Raw genomic sequence first — 22,557 nt, 5'->3', positions numbered from 1 at the left:
AAACTGGATTGTTGCTCTTGTTCACGGAGAAAAAAATTCTAGTTCTTATGGAAACAAGACTTCTCCATGACAAAATATCCATTATGAGTATCCAAGAGCTTGTAACAAAGCAAGAGGGAGTTAAATCTCTTTTGTGGGTTTATTTATCAAATGAGAAGTGGATTTTCAAAGAGAATTTTTTCATTTGGTTTATTTCAGAAGATGAAATTGTTACTGATGAAGCATAGATTGTTTTCTTATAAAAATAAAAAATAAAGAATTTTATACCTGCATTTCCAGGGTCACTGATATGTTATAGGCTAGGCAAACATAAGTCTGGCATTAGAGAATCACACAGGTATTTGCTTGTATCAACATATAAATATGTGGACATTTGAATAAGGAGCTAGCAATCCTGTGATACAGACATTTTAGAAGGTGTCCATCCAGGTGATTTGGGTGGTGCAGATTGGGGTACATGGAAACAGAGATCAATGAGAAGATTTTGGTTTTTCAGGGTTAGTGCAACTGGCAAACAAAAACTCTGGTCTATATTTGGCATTAAGAGTTTTATTGAGCAGCTACATACTTCTTAAGTAAATAGATCCATTATGTATAAACTGAGCTATGAATATTATGGGATAATAGGTTTTTACTCCATCTTTATATTTGTTAATTGCCTTGTTTTGTCCTTTGAGAGAAGAAAAACATTAGTGTGCAACAACTAGTGGCCAAATTCCTGACATCCAACTCTTGGTTATGGTTAAGTTTTATTGCTCTTTAAACATTTACTTTCCTTTATGAAATTTTGGCAGTATTATTTCCAGAGCATCTTTGAACTCAAGTATAAAATTCTCATACTTATCAATAGATTCCTATGTGGTATTTTTATATTTGTAAAATTTTAAAGAGAATTTAAAACTGGAATTAATTTCAAATACATTACTTGTCAATGGAGAATTCATGACAATAATCTTTTAAATTTAGGACTGAAAAAGAGACAGAAATCAAGGGAAGAAAAGATACTATGTCCATGTTTAACCATGTTAAACCCAGAATTAGAAAAATTTATATTAATGAGCTATATAGGAAAACTACTCTTTAACTTTGTTATGTTCATTCAGAAGACTTGTATGACTCTAAAATCCTTGGAACAAACTATATTTCATCAGTTTATCATTAAAAGAAAGAATTATAAAGGTACAAATAAAATTATGTATAGTCATGTACCTCATGGCAATGTTTTTGTTAGCAGCATTCTGTAAAATTGTGTCTCCTTGTAATAAAGTAATGAGCTATCTTAATTCATTCACGCCTTAGGGTTCACAAAATGACAGAATCACCTAAGGATGCATTTCTCAGATGTATTCCTGTTGTGGTGACTCACGACTCTGTGAGTGTGTGCTTGTATACCACCACTGGAACATAGCTGTTGTAAGGCAAAAGCCTATTTTTCAAATCAAGCAGAATTAAATATTCGTAGATTTTAAAAGGATGAAAAGTGAGGAAAGAGAAAAATCTGGAAGAACTCTGAAGGTGATTGTCAAACTTTTCATTACCTCTTTAAATACTTTTATGTATCCATATACCATCTGTAATTTTGAAAAAGCTCTTACTGGGCTGTGGATTTAGCTGAGTGGTTCCGCCACCCGTCTCCCAAGCACAGGGACCTGAATTCAATCCCTGTTACCAAAAAAAAAGCTCTCACTGAAAATTGCATATAAATGTTATATTATGTGTTAATAATTTGAAAATAACAAAAATAATTTTAAAAACTAGAAATAGAAAAATGTCATCAGTAAGAATAGGAAAACAAAACAAAACAAAACAAAAAAACAAAGATTTCTATGGGCACCTGGGACTTGGAATCAGCTCTATAATACAAAAACCTGTGTAGAACATTTGGCTCTTGTTCAGAATGGCTATTAATATAACAGAAACTGTGAATGGTTTTCATTTTGAGTGGTGAATTTCAGTAACTATAATCAATATTTGGGGCTATTTCACAATTCTAGAAATTATGTTCCTAAGAGAATATTGTCCAAATTTTCAAGTGTTGCTGATCATAAGTTGAAGTTATTTTTGTCTTAAAAATATTTTATTTTTGACTTGATATCTCTCTTTACTACAAAAAAAAGATGTGAAGAGCTGTAGAATAAAATACATCATAAAATATCACAGTCAAGTTCCAGTCTATAAAGAACTTGTGTTAGATCTGGCTAATGATGACTTCAAGAAATTATTTTTTTCCTTTCTAATTTAAAAACAATAGCATCAAAAAGGATGATAAAAATTACTGATTGAGCTCTGCGAAAGATGATTTTTAAAAATAGCACATGCCATAATATCTATACATGTCTAGCTATAGAAGTAGCTTTGTGTTTGCTCTGAATTTACCAATCTCTGATAGATACTTTATAGTCTATCCATGAATGAAGATTTACTTTTAAAGGAACTGTATCATTAAATCTTCATTTATTACTATTCTACAGGAAAGGAAACTAGTCCATAAATGTAACATTATTTAACTACAGGTCAAAAAGGAAAACATATAACTGCAGAGTTGTTATATTTTTAAAATCAGCATCACAGTTTCATCATAGGGTGGTTCATTCTTAGGTTTAGTGTTCGTGGAATAGATCTGATTGTTTTCACCAGAGAGATGTCACCAACTGTCACCTCCATTTGGCACAGCTCTTGAAGGGTGTGCTGGGAATGTGGCCCAGGGCAGAGATAAAGGACAAATGGCTGTGGAGCTTAGTCCCACAGGAAATATGTTGCCTAACAACTTCTTCATTCTTTTAGCTGCAATTTAATAATGTTTGTCCCCTCCCTTTCCCGCCAGTCCTTCTCTCCTCCATGCTTGAGGAATCTGGACTCCCCACCATTTTACTTTGTATCCCTCTTGGCTCCATTTTGGCTTAGGGGTAGAGGATTCACTTTTTCTGGTAGTGCCTCCCACCAGCCCCAGGCTTAGGGTTTCTGCTCCTCAAGGGTGCCTGTTTTCCTGAGCACCCTTAGGGCTTGAGGCTGCTTCTGCTCCTGGAGGGCCCACAAATCTAGTGCTTAGCTTCCAAGACTCTGATATTCACCACATCATTCAGATTACCAACAAATCCAGCTCAGGAAAGACTTGAATAAAGAACAAAAGAAAAAGGACTTTGGAAACTCTTAATGTTAAGAAATCTAAGCCTTACCAAAACTCAACTTTTCCATCAGTCGCAATTGTTCTTTAAGGCTACGCTGTTCCTCTTTTTACCTCTGTTCAGAACCCACCTGCTGTTCTGCTGTCTCTCTGGCAGCTGTCTTACTGAGACTCCATTTCCAACCTTTCTTTTGTAAGGGGCAGGGAGGGGTGCAAAGGAGTGTGCACATTCCGACTCTGGGGACCTTAACAGGCTTCTGTGTTCTGTCAGTAGGTCAGTTTTGCTTAGTGTCCCTGAAGTTGAACTTAGCGTCACTGAAATTGAACTCAGTGTCACTGAAAGTGAATGAGAACAAGAGGGCAAGGGGAGGGCACAGTACCTCCATCTGGAGCTTGGAAGCATCTTCAAAGAGCACATTCTGTTCTGGGAGATTCCAGGGACTTGGCAGGGCTACCTGGTACTCTGCTTCCCAGCTATCAGACCAGTGGACTCTGCTCTCCAGCTGTCCGGGTTTATCCTCAAAAGCAATGCTTTGAACTTTGCACTGGGATGAGGAACATGACATAGAAGTGTGGGTGACAACCTAGAGGTATGACAGATGTGTATGCCGAAAGCAAGATTTGCTGTTTAAATTTTGCAGCCATTGTACGATCAGAGCCTCAGCCCCAGGCCAGAATCACCCCAGCATGAATGGGGGCCACCCTCTACACTTGTAGTTCCCAGCTTCCTCTGGAGCACCCAGCCCTGCCCAGCCTCCCACTGCTCTTGCAAAAGCTTTGGGGGAAGCTCGAGGAAAGCAGCTACTTGCTTGATTTTTTGTGCATGTGAAACTTGAAGCCCTATTCTTTTCTTGTCTTAAGATCATTTGACAGATGAGTTCTATTCATCCAGGCCTCTTTGCAGCAGGTCCTCAAGGACCTGTTTTAGTGTGTCTAGGTTGGTCCCAGAATCTGTATGTTTTTTTCAAGAACCATAGGTGCAGGTGCTGGGTGTCCCCAGGACACTGTATAAGGAGCACTGGTCTTGGCTTTCCCACTGCTAGGGAACACTGGCTGGGAGAATATCAGCTTTCATTAATTCCTCATGTGGTACCGAGGAGTATATAGGTTGAGTTGTGTTTTTTTAAAAGATATGTTGAAATCTTCACTCCTAGGGCATCAGGATGTGACCTTATTTGGAAACAAAGTCTTTACAGAGGTAATCAATAATCAGCTGAGTTCATTTGTGTGGGCCCTGATTCACTATGACTGGGGTCCTTATTAAAAAGGAAATTTGCACACAGAGCTGGACAGGTATAGAAGAGGGAATGTGGTATTGATATGAAGAGACTCTGGAGAACGCAGTTATGAGACTGGAATGATTTATGTACCAGTCAAGGAGCACCAAGTTTTGCCAGTAAATAGCAGAACCTAAAAGAGGCAAGAACACTCTTCCTAAAATCTTCAGAGAGTGTGACACTACCCAAACATTAGCCTTCAGAATTGTGAGACAATTCTTTTTTTTTTTAAGCCAGATTATTTAGGTATTTTACATAGCTGCCTAGGCAACTAATACAAAGTGTATTAAAATATTCTGTGTCTTGGAGACAAAAAAGGAGTTCTTGCTGTAAAGAGGAATGCTTGGCTCATCTGCTGTAGGCCTGGCTAATCATTGACTTGTGTGGATTCTCTTCACTGCTCGCCCAAGTGGTTCACTTAACTTCTGGCTTTGAAGCTGACTCAGAAGTATTACGTTCCATGCCTCTACCTGGTAAATATCTTGTAAAAGATTTTAGCCAACAGAAAGATGTTTTCAGCATTCATAGTTTTCCCTTTTTACATTTATATCTTTGAAGCATTGAATTAATCCTGGGATACAGTGTAAGGTAGGGTTCCCATGGTGCTTTTACACAGGTGGCTGCATATTTGTTTTGATTCCATGTGTTGAACCTACAGACGTATTTTAAAGACTTCTTCCAACCGGAAGAGTTAGTTCACACAGAGCTTCTGCCAGGCATTTTTAGGCTTATGAGTTCCCAGTTTATTTCTCTAGGTTCCAAACACTAAAATATTTTGCTTGCACTCTGCCTTCAGGACAACAGTTAAAGATCACACTTCCACCAATATGCCTGAAACCAAACTAGCTTTCTCGCCTTTCTCCCCTTTACCAGAAAACTTGGTTTCATCTGGTCCTCTCCAGGCCTCCAGGGCCTCTGGCCTCCTTCGGATCCAACCTCGCATTCCCCTGGTTGCAGCTTCCTATTCATTGTGTGCTGTCAGATTTTTCTCCTTAATGTCTCTGGATTCATGCTTTTCACCATTCCAACATCATCAGCTTGGCTGTATTGTATTTTTTTTTCCATAACCAAATTAGTACATCTTGCTAGCAATCTTTTAACTATATTTTTTTGTTCCAGCTTCTCTTCCCTTCCATTTATCTTATTTATCATGGCCAAAATAGTTTTTGTAAACTATTGTTTCAAAATGCTATACTCCCTGCGTTGATTTTGCTGGGGCTGCTATAACAAAATATCATAAAGAGGGTGGCCTAAGACAACAGAAATGTATTTTATTAACAGTTCTGGAGGCTAGAAATCTGAAATCAAGGAGTGGAGAGGGCCAGCCTCTCTCTACAGCTGACTCCTGTGGGCAAGTGTCTGGTGACAGCTGGAAGTCCTTGGTGCTCTTTACCTCACAGGGGCATCTCTACAATCTTGGCCACTATGGTGACATCACTTGGTGTTCTCTCTGTGTATCTGTGTCCAGATTTCTCTCTTGTAAGGGCACCATGCATATTGGATTAGGTTGGACTTCATCTTGACTGGAACACATCTGCAAAGACCTTGTTGCCAAGTAAGTTGATGTTCAGAAGTTTCAGGAGAACATGAAAGGACTGAAAGTTTGGCATTGGGACCTTATTATCTATGTAGCAATGACTTTAATAAGTAAGTGGTAATGCCCTCCAAAGCTTAAAGCATAGGACTAGATTGTGTATCAGGATGTCTAACCCTAGGTTAACCTTTTTTGGACAGGCCCTTGAGATGGACATTTGTAGAAAGGTTTTCGTTTGTGTCCTACTTTCCAATACTATGTGCTTAACTCAAACAGTCTCATTGGCCCATCCTTTCCCCGCTGCCAATCTCCCCTTCACACAATGTATTCACTTTATTTTTCTTTTGTTTGAATGTCTACATCCCTCCCATCCTCTATTTTACGTTGACGATCATTTCCCCCTAAAGGAACACTATGATTTCTACTTCCTTTCTGAAACTGCACATTTCTTTAATAATATGAATTCACTCTGAACTTCTTTGCTATGGGATGGAGGTTATACCTCAGTAATATGTCAGTTTTCTTTAGAAATTAATGACCAGAGAGCTGTAGAAAGGAAGAAAATTGGTATTGGCCATAATGAGGCCTAAGAAAGTGGAGTTATAGAAAACAGTGAGTAGACTGGAAGTAATGTCATAGTGGAATATAATTAAAAAGAAAATAATGTACCTATTGACAGTAATCAATATCTTTCTAGAGAAAACTCACTAAATAGATTTAAAGTATGTTTTACACCAACTTGATGTTATTGTTCTCTTTCTCAGGAAACAAACATAGGGCTCTGTTCAATATAAAAATTAGTTTATTTGTGGTACTTTTTTCTATAACCCCACCCCCACCTGTCAAGTACTCATGTTAAGCATTTTATTGTCAGTATGAAAAATATATCCACTACCTCTAGCAAGTAGTTGAACATTGAGACAGATTGAAAAGAACATGTACCAGAAGAAATGTATCGTAGATATCTGCTCCATTCCCATAGAGCAGATGATTTATTTCCTAGGTCAGAGAGTGTAACATTCTTTCCTATTAAGTCATAGCTGAAAGGTGAGAGCCATTGGGGAACAGGTGCTCATTCCCCATCTGTTTGGTCACACAGAGGGCAATGAATTAGAAAAAGTGAAGTCTTTTCATGGCGCATGGTATTTGAGCATGAACACCAAGGGAGAGACAACTTGGGTGTTAATATTTCACCTCTGCTTAGTGTTCACTTCATCTTCTTCAAAAGCATAAGTGACTTAATGAACTGTTTCTGCTTGGGCGCCCTTAGTTCCAGGGCTTCTTTGGGTTTCAATTCTGTTATCTGAGATCACTAAACTACTCCACATGGTTTTCTCAATTTCAAGTCCACTGATCAATTGATTGACTGATCATTTGTTGCTGGGAGTTGAACCCAATGCTCGCTGCATGCTAAACACTCTCTTTCCGAACTATATCCTTAGCCTATTCTCAACTGTGAATCGGATACTTCTTTTAAGAATATTCTTCTTTTTAAGTAGCTTGCTTATATGTTAAAATTTATGTTATGTTTCAAAATTCTTCAGATAGTCTAACCTGGATCTCCTTTTGGTCTTGGGTTTATCACTTAGTTGTGCCTAGCAGATCCCTTAACAAGATAATGGAGAAAAACAGAAGTGTCATTACTAAAGAAAAGTGACATTTAATAAAATAGTGGCAGTGCCCTTCTCTGGAGGGAATTAAAATTACTCTTTCAGTACTGTGTGTCTATTATGTGACTATTTTATAAACATGAAATCTAATAAATGCTGGGTAGTTCCCTCTTTACAGGGTGTTAAAATTGTCTCATGGAATAGTATGTCATATTGTAACGTGGTTCTTTCTACCTGGTCAAGATGTTTTCCTAAATTTGCTTAGGGCATTTCAAACTAGTAGGTAAATGCTTTGAATTTAAAAATTCTTTTGAGAGCCTGAGCCCTTATTCTTCCTGGAGGATATTTGCTGAAGCATGTATTCAAGTTCTGCGTGTCAGTGTTTCCCTTCTTATATTGGTGAGGCAGAAATGGAATACAGTCAGGTTTTTGTTTTTTTTATTGCTGTCAACAATTCAGAAATATGCTCTGAAAAGTACAATATCTTTTCCTAAGTGGATCTTGAAATTCCCTAAACTGTGATCCAGAACAGTGCTGCCTTAGCATTGGGTTTCTGTAAGTAGAAGCTGAGACTGGTTATGAAAAGTTTCCAATTTAAAAGATTAGACATTGAGGTATAATAAAATACAATCAAATAGTCAACTAGTATCCAGTACACGCATATCAAAACTCATCATCCTGATCTTGTGAAATCACAATTATTTATTTAGATATCTTTAATTGTCTTGCCTAATAAATAGCATGACTAATCCGACAGAATCTGTATCATGATGGTGATTATCAAAAAAAGTACATGGTTATTATTAGCACAGTTATCAATTTATGATTTGACTGAACTATTTTTAATAAATGTAAAAGAAGGCATATTTTAGAGATGGATAGAAGTCACAGTTAGACAACAGTGTGAACATACTTAGTGCCACTGCACTGTATGCTTCAAGCTGATTAAAATAGTAAGCCTTACGTTAAGTATATTTTATTAGGGTAAAAATAGAGATATAATATGCAACTTGGATGAAGAGAAAACAGACATTGCACAGTGTGTTCGTCCTCTTTCTGTCACTCTAAGAAATACTGAGATAATCAACTTTTAAAGAGAAAGTCTATATTTTGTTTCACAGTTTTAGAAATTTCAGTCTATGCTGTGTTGGCCCTATTGCTTGGGACCAGTGGGGGCACATCACAGAGGGAATTGAAACAGAGAAAAATCGCTTATCTCATGGTCAGGAAGTGAAAAAGAGCAGGAAAGATGAGGGCCCCACCAAACCCTTTGAGAGCCTGTGCCCGGGGATCTAGAGGCCTCCCACAAGGCCTCGCCTCCCAGCAATGCCAGGCTGGGGACCAAACCTTTAACCCGTAGGTAGGCCTTTAGGGGGGACTTTCCAGATATAAACCATAATGTATGGCAAAAAGAAACAGATGGAAGTGATTCTAAATTCAGAAGTGATTTCTGTATCTAAACTTTAAATTTGACTTCTAGATATAAATACGTACATTTTTCACGAAGATAAGTTTGTAAACCAGTGAAGTGGAGTGGAACAAATAAATAGAAACAAGTTTCACCCTAGGCTCCTATGGAGCATTTTTGTGCAGTAAGAGCACAAACAGTTTCATTGATTTAACAGTAATTTAATGAGTAATTTCCTCCTTTGTGCCAGGTGTTGTTCTGTGTGTGAGAATGCACCGGAGAACAAATTTGTCAAAATCTCTGCCTGCCGAGAACTTCTATGTGACTATCCCAGTTACTGCATAAAGCATGTGAATGCTGTGATCTATCATCTGTCTCTTGTAAGCTTGGGGAGGAGAAGTGGGGCTGCCTATGTGCTGCAAATAGTGACTACGAATAGTGACTGTTAAGGTTTGGAGATGAAACGCTCCCCAAAGGCTCAAATAATGAGGGCTTGGTTCTCAGTACAGCAATGTTCAGAGATGGAATTTTTGAGAATTGATTTGAGAACGAGGGTTTTAATCTCGACAGTGGGTTAATTAACGGATGGACTGATGATTGAATGGACGGTTGGGGGACAGTAGAAACAACAGGAGGAGGGGCCTAGAGGAAGTGGGTCACAGGAGGTGTGAAGGCATCTTGTCCCTGCTCCCTTCCTCTCCTCTCTTCCTGGCCGCATCAAGGTGAGGAGCTTTGCTCTGCTACACCCTCCTCACCCGGATGTTCTGTCTTGTCACACAGTGATGGGGCCAAGCAACCATGGACAGAAACCTCTGAAGCCCTCAGCCAAAATAAGTTGCTCCTCCTGAAGCGGATTGTCTCAGGGATAGAAAGCTAAGTGACATGGTGGCTAACTGCGTGAGACACTGCCCAAAGCATTGTGCCTGTACTAACTCAGCTGAGAACTTTCACTTTTCCGTCATGTTCATCTTGTCGATGAGACTCTCAGGCAGACAGGTTAATAAGTAGAGAAGTTTAGCATTAGATAAACAATTTGAATTTTAGAACATTCTCTTCTGTGAAAACATGAATATATATTTTTAAAGGGCTGTAGCCTCTTATCATTCTTTTTCTTTTTTGGTACTGGGGATCACACTCAGAACCTTGTGCTTGTGAGGCAGGCAATGGAACCACTGAGCTAAATCCCTGGCCCCTTGTCATTCTTTGAGTGGAAAATGAAAACCCTTCTCTTCTTCCTCTCCTACCATGTGACATATACATTACCATGAGTTTCTGTGTATTGCGTCAAGATAAGAACACAAACCTACCTTAGGGAAAATGCAGGCCTCACAAAATATATTTAGTACTTATTTAGTACTGTCATTTATTCTCATTAGCTTTGAGGGTTTTGATGTTAATTAATTTTGATTATAATTTTGAAGGACTATCATTTTTTTAAAGAAAGGGCTTCACTTTGTAGTTTAAACTGGCCCTGAAATCACTATGTAGCTGAGGCTGTCCTCAAACTTGCAGCAATCCTCCTGCCTCAGCCTTCCGAGTGCTGGGATTGTAGCTATATACAACCTCGCACCGGCCTGAAGGACTATCATTAAACTATGCGATAAAAGCATTAGATAGCCCAGAATTTTGCAAAACTAGGATAGAAGACAGCTTCAAAATGCATTTTCACTTTACTTATGTTATACAATCTGTGTTCATGTTATATGTTTTTCTTTTCAAATAATCTTGGCTCATTAATCAAAGTAATTGAAATCTGATTGTTGTTCCTTTGCTTTCATTTTTTTCTTGGCTTTTACATAGTGTTACACTTAGTGAAAGGAAACATTTCCTGAAGTATATCAACTCCTATCAGTTTTCCAAGTTAACTTTAACTGGAGATTTTGGCTATATTTAAATGCTTAAGTTATCTGACAAGCTTAAAGTATGTATGGATACAAATATCTAAATGAAATAGGAAAATATAGAGGTAAGAAATAATATCTACTGAAGAATAAATCCTACTTAAAATATAACTATTTTAGAATTACAATCAACCACATGTAACAAGAGATCCCAAACATAAGTTGCTTAAACAAGATGAAACATTCTTTCACATAAAAGAACCTGAACTGCATTTCCCAGTGGTGTGCTAGTTGCATACCAAAAGAACCCCCAATTTTTCTCATTTCCTATCCCATTACCTGGCATAAAGCATTCATTCTTAAGGTCAGTGCATGGTGGCTTCTGGGGCTTCAGTCCTAACAGCTGCTTTGTAGACAGCAGAAAAGCAGGATATGGGAAGCCACCAGGGACATACTTTTCTACTGAAGCCATTTGTTGGAAGGAGCCTTCCTGGAAATCTTATGTAGCTCTTCCTTTTATAACCCTTGGTCAGGACTTAGGCTACGTCTCACACAAAGAACCCAGTAATGTAAGCTGTAGCATTCCCTTGTACCTGGAATAAAATCTAAGTTCTATTAATAGGAAGAATTGAATGGGTATTTGGCAGGCAAATAGCAATCTCTGCTATGACAGTAAACTAAAAATCATAACCCAGGTTTGCATATGCTGTTTAATGAATATGACTTGCAGAGTCAGAACATCATTTTAAGAAAGAATCAGAACCTAGGCTGGGGTGTGGTGGCACATGCCTGTGAACAATAACAGTAAAGAGATGCTAAGATCATATTAGAGCAAAAAGAAAGTTCCCACTTATCGATTATTATTTTCATGACACCCCTATGAATTTGGTAAAATGGACATTTTACAGAGAGAAAAACTGAGAGGCAACAAGATGACAAGTGACTTTCCCGAGCACGTGGTGAGCTAAGCAGTGGCAGAGCAGCAGAGTCCGGCTTTTAACTTTTTAACAATTCAAACAGTAATCGGGGTGCTGCCGCTGGTCATCAGGAGAATTAAGTGTCAACTGAAGGGTCTGTGAAAAACTGCCTTTCAAACTTCTGGACTTTTGGGATTTTGTACACATCTGGCAGCATTGTGTGCAGAGGTTTAAAAATATACATTAGAAATCAAAATGCACACATTCATACTTGCCTTTGAGAACAGTTCTTATACTGAAGGAGAATTTTTCTCTCCATAAGAGAATGCATTCAGAGCACAATGGTGAAGAAACACTACCTACATGTCCTCAGGAAGCATCACCACACTGAGACCCAGAGCCCAGCCTCTGGGTGACTGACAGCCAGTGTCTTTGATAACCTCAACTATCTGCTTTTTCCCCTTTGGAGATTCAGTGATGAATTTGAAGTGGAATTTTACTTCCGTTGGAAGAGACAACATTTCTGCAAGTGCATGTGAGTGTGTGTATATGCAGCTATAGAGATGTTCTATGCATCTGCAGGGGTGCTGCCATTGGCAAGGAGAGTAGAGTAAGGTGCAGAGGAGAGTGAGGAGGGCTTGGATCGCTCACCTAAGTGGGTGAACACAAACACCCATGGATGTAGGAACTTGCCTACACTTTTCACTGGAAATGTTCCTTTTGCACCTCTTCAGCCCTCACAGGCTCAGGTGCAGAACTTTGGCTTGGTTCTTCAATCTTCATTTGAATTATTCTATTAATCAAACTTAGTAAAAGATCACTTAGTCATTGGAGAAAGCATAATGCTCTCAATTGTTAGGAATCACTGGTGCACACACATTTTTCTACCTGTGAACAACCACAACCATCTATTTTCTCATGAATCTTTCTTTTTAAAAAACATTTAGGCTAAGTAATCACAGCTTCTTTCCTTGTTTCTCAGTCATGTCTTTTCTTTCATCTGCGTGTCCCATCATGCCACAGAAGTGTCCCCATGGCAGTGTTGCACTGTGGGTGGCTCCTGCTTAGTCACTAGCTATGGAGGAAGGAGCAGACCTTCAATCCTCAAATGGTGCAAAACTGAGCTGTGGAGTCTTCCTGGATCCTTAGTGCTGACAGTGAGATCCGTGAACCCAGGGAGCCTCGCACGTGACAGTAGAGTGTCTCAGTATTTTTTTCCCCCATTAGTGTCCTCTTCCCTTCCCCAAGATCAAAAATGAACTGAATTGAAATGAGTTTGATATTGATGAGATCAATAAAATACTAAGTACTATCTCATCAGGTAGGGTGAGCTTAGAAGACCATAAACCACTGTAATAATAAACTTCTTGATCTCCAGAATTAACTTTTTGCCCCTCAGAGGTAATAATTACCCTGATAAGACATACGCGTTCATGTAAGATGTCCACCACTTTTATGAACACCAATCATAGAACAACATGACTTATATATGTGTGGCCTATGTGTTCAGATATTTACAAACTTATGGAAACCATCAGAAAAGGCTATATCCATTTTGTTTGCTGTTATATTTCCAGTTCTAGAACAGTGCCTGGCACATCACAGATACTTGTGAAATATTTTTGAATGGCATTTGGTTAATAAAATTGTGAATTACTAAATGCATTATTGATCCCAATATTTAGGGGTTATTAAATACTTTTTCAATCAAGACTCACTAAAAATTGTATTGCTCACTTTTTCATTACTAGGACAAAATACTTAATACCCATAACGTTAAGGAGGAGAGATCGATTTTGGCTCATGGTTTCAAAGGGCTCAATCCATTGGATAGGTTCTTTCCCCAAGGCAGAAAAAAAAATTGCATGGTGGAGGACAACTGTTCAATCCTTGGTGGTTAGAGAGAAGAAAGAGAGAAAGAAGCTAGGGATAGGAATATACTCTTCCAGGTCACTCCCCAGTGACTCCTCTCTTCTGACTGGATCCTTCCTTCTGGCAGCACATTTACCTGTGAATCCATTAATAGACTAATCCTCTGACAAATATAACACCTCTATGACCAAATCAATTTCTAAAGGCCCCATCTCAAAACACAGGAGACTTTGGGACCACATTTTAAATCTAAGCCATAGTCTGGGAGGATATTAGGGATAGGTTCTCAGACTTTTTGTTCAAATGGAATCTCCACACTTAAAAAGTATAGAGAAACACTGCCTCTATGAGACTATAGCATGTTTGGAAATGCCAGCTACAGATTTCTTTCTGACTTGCTGTTTGTATCAGTAGCCACTGAACATGCTATAAGCATGGCACTGTTCTAGATGCTTGGAATACATTGAGCCCTTCCTCCAAGGTGCTGCAGTCTAGAGAGGAGGTAGGAAAAAGGGAAATACAATAGGCAAATTGACTTCTTTTTTTGATGTTGTTGTGTTTGTTTTTTTGTGTGTGTGTGTTTTGTTTTGTTTTATTTGAGATAGGGTTTCACTATGTAGGTAAGACTGACCTGGAATTCACTATGTAGCCCAGGCTGGTCTCAAACTCACAGTGATCCTCCTGCCTCAGCCTCCCAAGTGCTGGGATTACAGGCATGCACCACCATGTCCTGCTTTGACTTCTTTTTCATGGAAGCTGACAGAGTGGACAAAGGAAAACAAGAACTAGAGATCTTGGAGCAGGGGTGCTGAGATGGATGCGGGGTCAGGTTAGAACAGAACGTATAAGAGAACCTGTGAATGACACTTGTGGGAGGAGGTGAGAGAGCTGGCCATTGGAGGTGGTAGCATTCCACACCAAGGGCCAGCAAGAGCAGTTCTAGAATATTCTAAGAACAGGAAGGAGGCCAGTATGACTGCAGCAGAGGGATATAATAATGGGAGAAAATACAGTCAGAGAGGTAGAGAGTGGGAGGTCATGAAAGTCCCTGTAGGAAGTATGATTTTGTTTTTGTTCTAAGAAAAAGGGGGACTCATGGCAAGACTTATGTTTTACTAGTGTTCACATTGCTGCTGGACTGAAAAGGGACCCAAAGGGGGTCAAGCGCTGAGGCAGGGAGTGCAGTGAGGAGCAAGTCCTCCTCACTCAGGGGTATAATGTACAGCAACCTGAGTGAGAAATGAAGTTCTGTAGAGACTGGGAATAGAGAAGCAATAAAGGGGGTGGGGGTCAGATGTGGAGCATACCCTAAGATAGAACTGACTGAATCTCCCTGATGGGCTGGGTGTAGTGGGTTTTGGCCTGAAGAATTAGAACGGAGAATTGCCAACAACTGATCTGGAGAAATCTACAGGTAAAATAAGTGTTTGAAGAGGAAAAGTTGATCAGGGTTGGCCATGCTGCGTCTGAGGTGGTTTAGAAAACTTGAGGGGAGATGCCCACCACTTGGAAGTGGGTCTGGACATGGTATAGTTATATATCCTCATTACAGAAAGGAGAAAAGACCAAGAACTGAGACCTGGGATGCTCAGACTAAGTCAGGGAGAAGAGGAGGAGCTGGCAATGGAGGGTGACTGGCATTTTGAAATAAATACAAAGAGGAAAAAATAATTAACCACGCCAAATGTTGCTGTTAGGCTAAGTACCGTGAGAATGGTAAATGTTCATCTCATGAAGAGCTGTGTCAATAGAGGGAAGGGGCGGAGGCATAATTTGAATGAGTTCTTGAGAAAATGGGAGGAAGGCTAATTGGGAAGAGTAAGTAGAACCGATCTTTCAAAGGAGGGAGAAGGAAAGAGTCCCTCCGACATCATTAAGAAAACAGGAGAGAGGTAGTTGATGCACAGAAGAGGGACTGCGTCCAAGAAGAGTGTAGGTAGGGAAGCTGAGTAGGGATACGGTTGGTGCTCAGGGTGGGGGTGTGGTGTGTGGTCCTATGACGTTCTCCTCCGAATGCTTCAATTCTTAGGAAATGGGCGCAGAATCATTGGTGCAGTGCTAGGATAGGGGAGATGTGAGAGGCTGGGTGGCAGGTGTAGGTGCAAAGTGGTCTTCCAGAAAAGGGAGAGGAAATGCATCGGGATAGAGCTTGTATTTTGGACCTACCTGAAATTCTGGTGGTGGAGATGTTGATGTGTCTTCAGTCAGCCACATGCATAACTAGCAGAGAGTTGGATTTAATCTGAACAATAGCTCTGGAAATTAAGTAGGGCCACTGAAGAGAAGGACTGCACTGCACATGAGAGGAGATTTGAAGGAATACCCTTGGAAAAATCAGTAGCGAAGGAGGGAGAGTGACTTCTAGTATGTAGGGGTAACTATCTGAACAATAGCTCTGGAAATTAAGTAGGGCCACTGAAGAGAAGGACCGCACTGCACATGAGAGGAGATTTGAAGGAATACCCTTGGAAAAATCAGTAGCGAAGGAGGGAGAGTGACTTCTAGTATGTAGGGGTAACTGACAATGAGTAAGGCCATGAGATGATGACTACCTTATATCAGGATCAGGAGCTTCTTGCATCTTTCAGGATTTCTGTGGCTGCAAGGGCGTCCTTGAAGTCCAGTTCTTCAAACCTGTGCATGAGTGTTTAGGGTTCTGCCTTCTCTGAAGCCCTCTAGGAGGCTGATAAGGGAGCTTTTCCGTAGTTGCTTAAAGCTGAAGTGGGTTGTCAGAGCACACCTAGCTATACTCTGCTTTCCCAGAGGACACCACCAGAACTGCCAAAAGGGTTTTCTGCTCCAATCTCCTCCACCTGCTTTGGGATGATCCCAACTGCCAGTACATATCCCAGCTGTGAATGTTGGGCTCCTGATTAATGAAATTTCCTTTCAAATAGAATTTTTTACCATCAGAATCCTACCAGAAATTCAGTGGTGATTGGGATTTCTTTCCCACACAAATCAAAGCCTCAATCAAGGAAAAAGGCCAAACCACACTAACTAACCAAAGAAAAGTATGTGACTTTCTACCACAATCTCTTCCCACATAGAATCCTGTTGGCTCATTTCTCTTTTATAATTACGTGTCTATTTTCATTCAGTGTGCTGGGCGCACACTCAGTGGACCCTTTCAATTTCTAGTTTCTTATTTCTTTTTATGTAGAGAAGGAAGGGCAGAGCTACCATTTCAGTCATTTTCCCATTGCTAAGACACAATGTCTGATAACCACAGCTTAGGGAAAGAGAGGGTTTAGTTGGCTGGCTCCAAGGCAGGAAGAGTACCCTGGAAAGATCTGCCAGAGAAGAGGTGCTCACATCACTGTGGCCAGGAAGCAGAGTGTGAAGAGAGGAGCTGGGGAGGGATACATACCCTTTTCCAGGTCACATCCCACAGTAACCTGCCTCTTCTGTCCAGGCCCTATTTCCTAACAGTACGTTGGGCTGTGGATTTGTCAGTGTACTGATGCACTGAAAAGCACAGCGCCCCCACGGTCCAGCCACTTTCCAAAATCCCCGCTTTGGAACACAGAGACTGTGGGGGCATTCTCTGTTATAGCTACTTTTTAAACATTTCTTCAATTTTATCTTTCAGTTATTTCTGTGAATTTAAAAATATTGCATCTGGCTTATATTTACTTTCCAAGAAATATTCTTTGCTTTCTAAAGGTTTCTTTTAACCGTATATAAAATTAATCATAAGTACATACACATATTTTTGTCTAGGTTTTGTGTTACTGTTGAGCGTCATTTTTATCTCTTTGATCATATTCATGATATGTTTATGAAAACACTCATCTTCTGTTCCCGATTTCTCCTCTCTTTTCTTTTTCTTTCTTTCTTCCTTTCTTTCCTTTTCTCCATTTTTCCTTTTATTATGCTTTTAATTTGGAGGCTTATCATGAATAATTGACCTTCCATTTATTTTTAACCATGAGGAACACAATGCTGACTGGAGCTATGTGTGCAATTTGAGCAGGGATTGAGGAGTGCTGAGTGGGACTCATTTCTATATCTTCTCTGAAACAGATTAGTTTTCTTCCAATGTACAATTTTCCACTCTTTCCCAGGGGCGAAGGCCTCAATGTCGATTTTATGGAAATGAAAGTGAGGATAGAGTGTCTCCATCATCCGGAATGCAGATTCGTTCATTTGTTTGTCTTCAGTCCTTAAACCTCCACATTGCCCACACGCTTGGTACCAAAGTATAACACCTCTTAGATTATGTTTCTCTACAAAATAAAACTCAAGTTATTCTGACTTTTGACCATTTTTATCCATTTTTGATTGTTATTTATTTTCTTGCTAGTGAGTTGTTTGAATATATATGTGTGTGTGTGTGTGTGTGTGTGTGTGTATAAATGTTAATATCTATCTATCTACCTATCTATCTATCTATCTATCTATCTATCTATCTATCTATCTATCTATCCTGACCCTTCGTCAGGTATATGAGTTGCATAATCTTTTAGTTTGACATAATTTTGTCTGTTTTTGCTTTTGTTGCCTATGTTTTCAAGGTCAAGTCCAAAAAATTCCTTCCCAGACCAATGTCATGGATTATATTTACCTTATGTTTTCTTTTAGTAGTTTAAGCCTTTAATTCATTTAAAGTTGATTTTTGTATATATGATTTTGTATTTATGGGCTTATTTCATTGTCTGTCATATGAATATACAAGTTTTCCTGCACTACTAGTGAATAAAATTATCCTTTCCTGATTCTGGGTTGTTGGCAACTTTGTTGGAAATGAATCGGTTATATATATATGTGGATTTATATCTGGGCTTGGCTATCCTGATGTGGATTTGTATAATTTAAAATTGTTTCATTTTAATCATGATTTATACTGGTGCCGTGCTTTTTGTTTCAATAGCCTTGTAACATATTTTGGAATCAAGGAGCCTTTTTTGTTGTTGTTGTTGTTCTTTTTGCTCAATATTGTTTGTGCTATTTGGATTCTTCTGTATTTCCCAAGAAACAAAGAAATTTTTTTTATTTCTATGGAAAATATCATTAGACTTTTTTATAGGGACTGCACTGAATCTGTAAATTGCGTTGGGTATTATAGATGTCTGAACACTACTAATTCTTTCAGCCTATGAACGCAAGACATCTTTCCATTTAACTTTGTTTTCTTTCTTTCATCAATGTTTTGTAGTTTTCAGTGTATATATCTTTCACCTCTTAGTTAAATTCATCACTAAGTATTTCTTTTTGTAACAATTATAAATGGGATTGTTTTCCTAATTTCCTTTTTTGGATAGCTAGTTATTAGTGTAGTAATTGTTTTCTTATTTATTTGAATATATTTATTGAGCTTAAAATTATGTAAACAATGAGTACAAATGTTAAACAAAGTCAGTGTAGAAGAGTAGGAAACATTTATTGGGAGAAAGAAAGTTTTTGCCTAAGAGAGACAGAAGAGGGACCAGAAAGTGGATAGATTGTCCACCCATCCCGTTTCTCAAAGATGTTTTATGCAGTAAAGCTATGTGGTGAGGCGGATGCAAAGTGGGACAAAACTTTAAGATCCAATGGAAAATTACAAGGTGGGCATGAGGTGGAGCAAAACTATGGCCAGCCAGTAAGATTACAAGTACAGTCACCCGGGTAATATTGATTAAATGGTGGTCAACTGGGGGAGCAAGTCATGTAGCAAGCATACAAGGATTTCCAGTAAGGGTGAGGATCAGGGATATTTCCTGGAAAGGCTGGGTTAAGACCTTGCCCCCCCCACAGGTGATTGATACCTACTTAGAATATCAATCAGTGCTATTTATCCCCAGGGGAAGAACAAGGGTATAGTAGTTTCTCTCCTTTTACAATTCTGGCCTTCAGTGAATGTGTCTTAATTGTCCTCCATGTTGGCTCCTTGACTGTTCTTCACATTGGCTTCTTCTATTCTGGCCCTGTCTAACTGCCTACAATATATCTAATTAACTTAGCTATCTGCAATATTCCCTCCTCTGAAGAAGTACCCATAACTGCTGCGAGGGGGCAAAGGGCAAAGACCATTCTGGCTTCTTCTGGCTGAAGAGGGTCATAGTTGTGATCAGAAGTAGGAGTTTCTCTACAGAGGGTCTGTCTAAAGGCTCTTGATAGGTGCCAGGCATTGCCATCCTGGGTAGCCTTATAGCATGAAGTCTTGAGGAGACAAAACTAAACTGTAGAAACTTTAGAAGGCTATATTTCAAAAGCAAATGTTCCTCTTCTCTTGTTTACTCCCAGTTTCATTGCCTGTAAGGTTATCCTTAGAGAATCATATAATGCATAGATTTTTATCTATTTACTTTTTGACTATTTCTATCACCTCACTATTGAAAACAAAGAATTTAGCATGTTTACCTTTCCTTTCATTTTCTTACCTTCTGATTGTTAATTTTTATTATAGTTTTTCAGCTCACCCATTGTTATATAATACACTTAAATTTATATTTTTGTTCCATCAATTTGAGGGGTATCTTATGGTAGTTATTTATAAGAAAAGAACGAATTTGTGCATTTGTCCTTCCATCCAAATCTTTCTCTTCCTCCCCCAAATTACTGTTTTAGATTGACAAGATTTATACTTACTGATCTGTTGTTACAAGAAGTATTTCATGCTTTATATAAAAGATCATATGGTTAACATTCACAACATTATGTATAACTGTTATGATCATAATGAATAATGAAACTCAAGGAGGCTTTTTCAAGTATACAGGTCATTTCTTCAAAATAAAACTCAGCAGCCACCGATTTTTGTGTCATACCTCATCTTTCTTGGACTCCTTTACTTATGGTTAGAGTCTATCCTTGTGTAATTTTTCAGAATGGGTTGGTGAGTTGTAAACTTTTGATCTCCCCTGTGTCCAAAGAATTTGCCTTCCTGTTTGCTAATAATTTGAGTGCATATCAAATTCTATATTCAAATCTTTTCTCCTTAAAACTTTGAGGATATTGCACCTGCATTCTAGAATCCATTGCCATAAATGAGAAATTCCAGGGATTGGTTGGAGTCTTACTTCTTTGGAGTTGCTTTCCTTGTTCTTCTAGAAAGTTTTTCCTTATCCTCTAAACAATAAAACTCCTGGGTCAAATCTCTGGGTGTGAGTGTTGCTTTCATTTAATCTTTAATAGGCTTTTCATTCCTTTTTACAGCTCTGTGGAATTTTGTGTGATGTTTTGATATTTCCCCTTTATTATCTCTATTCTCTCCTTTTTGAACATCTTTTTGACAGATCTCAAATCCCTGTGACTCTCCTATGTCCATAAGACTGTCTGTTATATTTCTGTCTTTGTTTGCTCCATGCACGTTGAGGATACTGTGAGCTGGACACCACCAACAAGATCTTCAGTCATGTAGATTTTACTATTCAGTCTGTGTTTTTATTTTCCATTTTGGCAATGATATTTTTTAATTTCTAAGAATCTGATTTTGGTATTCTACTTTTTTCCCCTGAAACTTTACTTTTATATCCTACAACACCTGGGAAGAATTTGCAAGTAATCAGAATAGCGAATGCAGAACATGATGGGGGTGACAGTTAAGTTGGATTGCCAGTTCGATAGGCTGAAGAGATATGCAGGAGAATAGTAAAAGACATTTCTGATGACTGGGTGGATCTTGGAGGAGTGACCATAGGACTCTACCTGGTTACTGGCCCCTTCGTCTCTGGCCCTGCTGGCCTGCACTGTTTCATGGTTTCCATGAACTCAGCAACTTTGTTTACCCTATGCCTCCGCCATGATGTTTCTGCCTTGGAGTCAGCCAGTCATGGATTGAAGCCCATGAAATCATGAGTCAAATAAACCATTTTCTCCTTTAAGTTGTGGATGTTGGCTGTGTAGTCCCCCAGCATTGAGAATGGTAACCGATACAATGGGATAAATGTCTGGTTGTTGTTCTCGAGTCTCTTCTAGGCCCAGCAGCCATCACCTGCAGCATCATCATGCCCTACTCTCTACCCTTCATCACCACCCTTAACTCCCAGGTTCATTTTTGCCGTCACTCTTTGTAGTTGGGCCAGAAAATGTCACTTCAAGTTATTGCTACTCACATCTCCATGATGATTCTGCTTTGCATTTCCTTATTTAGAATAAGGTGAGAAATAAGGACTGTGAAGGGAAAGAATCCAATACTACTACATTCTTTTTTTATTGCAGTTTTCTCTTGTTTTATAGATGTAATAAACTGTTGCAGTCTGTCTGAGAATGGAAACGAGAATATTTAAAATATTATTCTATTCCCAGAATTATCTTTACTCTACTTTTTCTTGATTTATTGCCCCCCCATGACTTTTCTTGCTTGCTTTTGGTTTTCTTCCCGAGTGGTCATGGTGTTCTGTTTTCATTATTCATTCTTGTTAATCAGAGTCAAGGTTGGATGGGCAGTTGGTCAAGGCTTTCACAGTGGTGTATGAATCTGTTCACCTGCCATGCCTCGCCCCACACTGGGTGAGCTGACTTGGTTCCTGATCAGTGGGTAGAACACTTCCTCTTGCAGGCAAACCTTTGTATTGATGCTGAAAGCAAGCAGGGGACGCCAATGAAGAAGACTCACTTTTCATGGACTTGGTCAATGTTGTCTTCTTGATGAATTTCTTTTTACCTTTCCTTAATACAGATCTGGAGTGTCTTTGTTCCTGTCTGGCCTTGAAAGCTTTGGGCATGAAATTCCGTAGTTTGGATCCCCTGGCTTTAGCAAGCAGAGCTCAGGCTTTGCATGGAGGCCAAAGGCCCAGGTTTACTGGGACAAATGGGGGAAGGATGCAGTTCTCCAAGCTTTTCCCAGTGCAGTGTTTTAATGAATTTCCCTGGCGAGTGTTTGATGGAAATGCTTTTTGTTTGAGAACTTTTGGCTTCTAGGAAGAACCTTGTTCCTTTTGGTGTATGGGTTATGGTTTCCTCTATTTCTACAAAAGTCCATTACATTTGCTTCCTATGTTAGCAGAGAGAGAGAGAGAGAGAGAGAGAGAGAGAGAGAGAGAGAGAG

At 39.1% G+C, this 22,557-nt stretch overlaps 1 protein-coding gene across 1 annotated transcript in view; it reads left to right on the top strand.

Annotated features, from left to right (window-relative positions):
- The window catches only part of Esr1 (estrogen receptor 1), a 277,400-nt gene that overhangs the window by 139,528 nt on the left and 115,315 nt on the right, over window positions 1-22,557 (top strand). The window lies entirely within an intron of this gene.

This window comes from Fukomys damarensis, unplaced genomic scaffold (assembly GCF_012274545.1).
Source record: "Fukomys damarensis isolate Sample0158 unplaced genomic scaffold, DMR_v1.0_HiC HiC_scaffold_14, whole genome shotgun sequence".
Classification (NCBI taxonomy): domain Eukaryota; kingdom Metazoa; phylum Chordata; class Mammalia; order Rodentia; family Bathyergidae; genus Fukomys; species Fukomys damarensis.
Note: the sequence above shows the minus strand (reverse complement) of the source record. Positions and strands in the feature narration are given on the sequence as shown.